At 44.0% G+C, this 7,172-nt stretch overlaps 1 long non-coding RNA gene across 6 annotated transcripts in view; it reads left to right on the plus strand.

Moving 5' to 3' along the window:
* Window positions 1-2,711, plus strand: part of LOC118635844 — a 39,798-nt gene extending 37,087 nt beyond the window's left edge. For all 6 annotated transcript variants that reach the window (XR_004960563.1, XR_004960562.1, XR_004960571.1 and 3 more), the window contains one exon: window positions 2,697-2,711. This is a non-coding gene — a long non-coding RNA (uncharacterized LOC118635844). The remainder of the gene's footprint in view (window positions 1-2,696) is intronic.
* The last annotated feature ends 4,461 nt before the right edge of the window (window positions 2,712-7,172 follow it).

Below are 7,172 nucleotides of genomic sequence, written 5' to 3' on the forward strand. Positions count from 1 at the left end.
TGAGGATAAATGCAAAAATGTCCTCAGGTGAGGATTAAAAACAAAACAAACAAACATAACCCAGTATTTTGTGATAAATTTCTTAGAGATTTTTCATCAAAAACAAGGTGCTTTTAAGTGCATTAAGTTTCGTTTTTTTGTTTTTATCCTCACCGGAGGACATTTTTCGATATTTTGTTCAGATAGAGTGAGAGGAAGAGAGAGAGAGAGAAACATCGACGTGAAAGGGACACATCGAGTGGTCGCCACCCACACAACCCAATCAGGGCCGGGGACAAACTGCAACCAAGGTACGTGCCCTTAGCGGGAACTGAACCCAGGTGTCTCCAGACCACAGGCCGACGCTCTAACCGTTGAGCCAAACCGGCCAGGGCAAGGTTCGTTTTTGCATCAAGATTTCAATCTACTCTTTTAAAACCCAGCTATACATTTTGGAAAGTAGTTTATCTTTCTGAAAAATATTGGAGACATATTGTAAACTGTTGAGAGTTTCTGTAATGTAAAGTGGAAGATGCAGTGACCTGTGTTCCCAAGACAGCAGCACAGGCCAGGCCGTGAGGGCAGGAGCTGCAGTGATGTCTGCTGCTCTCTACCCTCAGCGCCAGGAGGGCCCAGCACTTAGGGGGTGCCCAGGAAATATGTGAAATGTTTTCACCATTTATTCATCTGATCCATATGTCATTAGTATTTCTTGAAATCAGATTTTCTGACCTCAGCCAAGTAAGTTGACTAACAAAAGTACATTTTGCTTGTTGGTTATAGACTCAGGACACAGCCTGAGTCTTTCCAGTTTCAAGTCTCTCTCCTTCATTCCATAAAAACTTCTATGGGAGTTAAGTGAACAAGAAGTAGCACAGAATGGCCTTGGTAGAGATGGGGCATCTTTTATTGTTGCTCCCTGTTTTCATCACCTGTCAATACAATCACCTGTCAATACATTGGGGGTCTTTTCAGAAGGACCCTGCCTGCAGCACATTCACTTCATAGAACTTCAATTCTGCAGCACATCCTAAGGTGATTTGGACCAGTGGTTAAAAACTGCAGTCGCCCTAGTCTGCCACCTTGGACGGCTGATGTGTGTCCTGTGGTGAGGGGCAGGGTGCATAAAGAGAGTACACTGGTGCCCAGCCAGGGCGGCTCAGTGGTTGAGCATTGACTCATGCACCAAAAGGTTGCAGGTTCGATTCCCAGTCAGGGCATATGCCCAGGTTGTGGGCCAAATCCCCAGTGGGGCGCATGCAGGAGGCCACCAGTTGATGTTCTCTCTCATCAATGTTTCTCTCTCTGTCTCCCTTCCTCTCTCTCTAAAATCAATAAATAAAAAAGGGGAAAAAAATTAAAAAGAGAGTACACTGGCCAGGCCAGTGTGGCTCAGTGATTGAGCGTTAACCCATGCACCAAGAGGTCACCTGTTCTATTCCTGGTCAGAACATGTGCCCAGGTTGTGGGCCCGATCCCCAGTGGGGGGCATGCAGGAAGCTGCCAATCCATGTTCTCTCTCATGAATGTTTCTTTAGCTCCCTCTCCTTTACTCTCTTTCTAAAAATCAATAAAGAAAAAAATTTTTTTTAAAGAGAGTACACTGAACATGTACTAAGAGGGTCGGTCAGAGATTGACATGCTGTTGGAGTTGGGAACAGGGTCCTCTGACAGTGAGTGGTGTGTATGAAGGAAGCCTGGTCTGACTGCAAGGGCCTTTCTCTCCCCAAGTCCCACATATCCTTCTGATGCTGCTTTGGCAGGCCTCACAGAACTGAAAAACTTTCCATGTTTCTTACCAAATACTTTCATTAAAAATTTTTTTTCCTTTATTGATTTTAGAGAGAGAGGAAGAGAGAATAGAGAGAGACATAGAAACATCAATGGGAGAGTGCTCAAGTGCCTCCTGCACGCCCCCCACCTGGGATCGGGCCCACAACCTGGGCATGTGCCCTGACTGAAAACTGAACCGGTGACCTCTTGGTGCCTGGGTCGATTCTCAACCACTGAGCCACACCGGCCAGGCCCAAATAGTTTCATTTTAAACACTGGTGTCCACAAATAATTTGAACTCATTTATATTGACAACTTCTTTACCATAGAGGCATCCTTTGATGGGACATGCACTTCTTCCCTAGTATTTTCCTCCTGGAGGGCCTTGGGCCCGGGCTCCAGAGAACTCCCAGTTCCAGCTCTAGGAGCCTTCCTGTTTTGTGCAAAGTTTCTTTGCTGTCTGGGCCTACTGTTTCCTCAGTTTCCAGAAGAGTCTTCCTTAAGTAATTGGTTGAACAGGGGGCTCACTTAGGAAAGGATGTGGTGGCACAGACCCTGCTCCCAGTAGAGAAACTCCTCTTTTTTTGTATGTGTATTGGAATTCATTCCAGTAAACATTTATTTTATTTTGACAAAGAGTTCCATATCCCCTGTCTACATGATCTCTAAGATGTCCTCTGTGCTCAGTTCTGCAGACATGAAAGGGAGAATGGAGAGGAGTGTGATTATAAATATGAATTGACTGGGCCATCCCCAGGAGTAGCAGACACTAAAAATAAGCTCTAAGCTTAGGTCCCCTCGCTGTGAAGTTACTATATCTGCCTTTGTGGTAATGAAAAGATCAGATGAATGAGAAACTCTATAGAAATTTGACTCCTTTTGTTTTCCTTCTTGAGTTTTCTATATTTTTTCCAAATAGCAAGTCATACTTTTTTCTCATGCAGTCGTCCCTCGCCACTTCGCGGGTCCACGTTCGGGGCTTCACTCGATGGAGGTTTGCCCAGTGTAGTAACGTATTTGAAAATCCGAGATAGACTGACGCCGGGAACGGTGAAGCGTGACGTGGCGAAGGTGACTGTATAAATAAAGCACCCACTTCGCGGACATTCATTTACGGCAGTAGAGTCTGCAGCTGATTATCCATGATAAACGAACGCTGACTATATTTGTTACTTTATAGTATGTGTGACTGTATTCTTTTGGCACAGACACAGTTTGTTTCTAATATAGATATGTAGGGAAATCTTTAGTCCCCCTGAAATTATGATTTCACAGCTTGTGCTCTTAGGTGGTGTGAACTCATATGAGTGAGATATATTGAGTATAAACTATGTGTCAGGACCCCACTATGTCCTTTGCATGTACTGTGGACCATTCATGACAGAAACCTTATCTAGTGGGTTAGTCTAATTATCCTCATTTAACAGATGAGAAGGGAAATTGCTCCCTAGAGAGATCACTGCTTAGAGTGTCTGTATAACAGGAGCCCTATGATGTCTCTGGGGAGAGTGTTCCCTGGAATCTCATTGTCAGGAACACTGGTGCTTGCCTTGAAATTTTCTATCCACCACTAGTGACTGTCATTCATGCAAGTGGACCTGTAGAACTCCTTGCTGTGGATGCTAGAAAATTGCAGTGAAATTAGTGGTAGTAGTTGGGGAGAAAAAAATCTAGTAAGAGCGATTCGAAGGAGTTAATGGCTTCATTCTGTTGATGTTTGACTTTCTAAGACCAGGTAGCTCTTAGATGTAGCCAAGTGCTGGTTGTACAGGGAAAGGTGAAGAGAATACACGGATAGGAAAAGGGGATGAGAAGTCCATGTACAGGGAAAGGAGAACACAGGTCCATGACTGTGTTATTCCTCAGGGTTCTGTTTCTTTTAGCTGTTTCAGATGTGTCATTGGAATGGCTGGGAATTGGTTCAGCTTCATGCCTCTTGGGTCCTTGGAGTAATCTCATGGCAACTGCTGTCAGAATAGTTCTTTGAAAGCTGTTTTTGTAGGCCTTGTTGATTTTTACATTTTGAGGGTTATGGAAAGTAACCAAAAATGTACAGCAGGGAAAAGAAGTGAAAAAATTAAGTCGTCAGGGCTTGAATCAAGGCAAACTGGGGTCTGGTGTAAGTATTTTACAGAGTGTCCTGTTAGACAAGATGAAGTCCTTTCTTTATCAGCTGATTATTTTTGGAAAGGAAGCCCAGGGATGTACAAACTTTGGGAATTGAGTCAAGAAGGCCTGTGTAGGGAGCTGAAGGAGCAGTCTGTTCTCTGGTCTTCTGTCTGTGATCAGAGCTGGGATGGTCTGTCTGAACAGGACACAGCTGCAGGCCTGAGTAGATGTGAGTGGGTGGCCCAGGTGAGGAGCATTCCTGTCCGAGTGAAAAGGAAAAAGGCACATTGGAAATCACTTAGTGAATTAATTTCACTTATGGCCAACAGCATTTTGTTTTTATCCTTTTTGTCATTTTGTTTTTCTAATTCTTATTTCTCATTTTTTCTTATTTTCCTAAGTACCCATTTAAAAATAATTAAATCGCCCTGGCTGGTTTGGCTCAGCGGTTAGAGCGTTGGCCTGCGGTCCGGAGAGACCCAGGTTCGGTTCCCGCTAAGGGCACGTACCTCGGTTGCAGTTTGTCCCCAGCCCTGGTTGGGTCGTGTGGGTGGCAGCCACTCGATGTGTCCCTTTCACGTCGATGTTTCTCTCACTTCCTCTCTCTCCCTCCAGCTCTATGTGAATAAAAGGTGGAAAAGTGTCCTCGAGTGAGGATAAAATAAAAATAAAAATAATTAAATCACCATGTATGAATTCTCATTAATTTTTTTATACAAGGAAGATTTAAAATAAAGACATAGGTATTAAATATATGAAATTGATATTGAATCTTGCAAATATTAAGAAATCATTTTAAAACAATACAACACACATTCCACCTCTGAGCTTAGTTAATTATCAAATTTAATTATCCGTATTCATAGGAAAGAACATTGCAGGCCCTGGCTTATGTTCCTGGTTAAAGGAATGGGCCCTATGTGTCAGCTTGTAGGATTCTGTACAAGGCAAATTGTCTAAAATGTGGGCATAGATTTATTCAAAAAGTTTTCACAGCATTTTTTAAAAATATTTCAAAAACCATGGAGGAGTAGTGGAAGATACGTTTGGTTCAGTGCAGGCAAAGTTGAATGAAAAAAATATATGAATTACCAAATATGAACCATAAAAACTTCCCAATCCTATATTGCATACAGAATTATCACAAGGATGTAAAAATGAAGGTGATATGCAAATCATGTTGAAAGTGGGTAACTACTCCTCTTTTGTCTTTTCTGTCTTCCCTAATGACTAGAGTCAGAAGAATTTCCTTGATAGCCTGAAGGAAAAATAATAGAGTGAACATAAGACAAATCTCAGTGGGTTTTGTAAATTCCCAGGCCCACTGGACAGGAAGAAGGGAGAAGCTGGTGCTCATCATGGGGCCAGTAAAGTCAGGACGCTGGAGGACACACAAAACAAGTGGATTTCCTATGTTGAAAATACAATGTTAAACAAATACAAAGCAAAAAATAGAGCTCCTGTCCTTAGGAAAGTACAGTATGGTGTTTCCCTTTGAGATAGTACTCACAGGTTTTTTTCTGCTTTCTCAGTTATCAAATATCGCATTTTCACTGTTTAAGACTACATAGACTACTAAGAAGAGAAATGAAGAAAAATTCTTCCAGTCCTTTCAAATGATTTTTAGAACAGATAAGTCATGGTAAAAACCTGAGTTTAATAAAAGCTGATTCACAATGCAATATGAATCTCATTCTGTGTGCAATGCACCTTTATGAATGGGAAGACCACCAAAGAAATGCATCACAAATTATTTATCTATTTATTTATCCTCACCTGAGGACATTTTTTCATTTTGTGTTCAGATAGAATGGGGGGGGGGAGGGAGGGAGAGAGAGAGAGAGAGAGAGAGAGAGAGAAACATCGCCGCGAAAGGGACACACCAAGTGGTCACCACCCCCAACCAGGGCCTGGGACAACTGCAACCGAGGTCCGCGCCCTTAACGGGAACCGAACCCCCGTCTCTCTGGACCCCAGGCCGACGCTCTAACCACTGAGCAACTAGCCAGGGCGCATCACAAATTATTAATGGTCATTGATGGTGTGATAAAACTAGTTTAGATTACTTTATTATATGTTAGTCCTGCTAATTTCCTACATGGAGTTGTGAGCAACTAGGGAAACTGAAAAATATACTAATAAAAACCAATGGGAAGATCATTCAGAGAAGCAGAAATATATGATGCTAAGGAACCAAGGCACCAAGTTTTCAGTAAGCTCTGCAAAGGAGGGAGCAGTTCAGCCCTAGGAAGGAAAAAGCCAGCTCAGCTGCTGAAAATTGAACCATTTCTCCTGGAAATGGCTCTCAGCCTTTTTTTGTAACACAAAAGGAGGGGTAGAAATGAGTTCAGGCTTCCATACTGCCCCCTGCTGTCCATAGAAACTCGGAGTCCTCAGTGTTCGAAGAAAATTCCTGGTTAATGATGAATCTACCAAAACAAAAAACCTCCACAGACTATTAATCAGGACACTTGCCCAAGGACAGTGATGTTTAGAATAAACTGCGATGACCCCAAGGGACCTCTGCAAAAGAACACAACCACCACCTCTTCCTTAGTCCCGCCCTCGGAACCCTAACAATATCAGAACCCACCCCAGAGGAGGCGGGGATGCATTTCCAGTGAGGGGCTGTAGACCTACAGTTGGGTGAATAGTGAGGGAGGTACTATTCGCCCGCCAAACTCAGCTAGAAGTTTCTTCTGAGACCCTATTGCAAACTGTCATTTCATGGGAGGGCACGTGATGTTCAGGTCCTATTACCCAATTGACCTAGCAGCCCCGTATGTGGGGCCTGTGCCAATTCCCTGGCCGCCCACCGCTGGCCCTAGCCTGTGAACACTCTGGTCCCTTGGCACAATCACCTACCTCCTCTCAGTCTTCATTCTTGGGAAACCTGGTGATATCAGTGCCCACAAACCTCACTAGGTCAACCCTGGAGTCTCTCAGACCTCAGCGTTGTTTTCCTCCTGATCACCTGAGCATCACCTTGCACAGGGTCATGCCTCCAACCAAAGGAAAGCACCTGCCCCTCCATGATGTCCGCTTGTACATTCCCCTCTGTCAACACCTCAACACTGCAAGGTTCAGCCAGCTCCCTCCTTCTAGTCTCTCTGATTAAACAACCTTCACCCTCTTGGGGGCCTTCAGTGTGGACCCCACAGCCTTCCTCACCTCCCAGCAGACCCCTCATTACCCAGCCTACCCCAGACTATAAACTCCCCATGTAACACACCTCTCTTGTTCCTTTCTCCTCCCTCCATGCTATCCTACTGCACCCCAATAAGGATACACCCCTGCCTGGCTGTGAGTAC

The sequence above is a fragment of the Molossus molossus genome, unplaced genomic scaffold (assembly GCF_014108415.1).
Source record: "Molossus molossus isolate mMolMol1 unplaced genomic scaffold, mMolMol1.p scaffold_m16_p_2, whole genome shotgun sequence".
In the NCBI taxonomy this organism is placed as follows: Eukaryota; Metazoa; Chordata; class Mammalia; order Chiroptera; family Molossidae; genus Molossus; species Molossus molossus.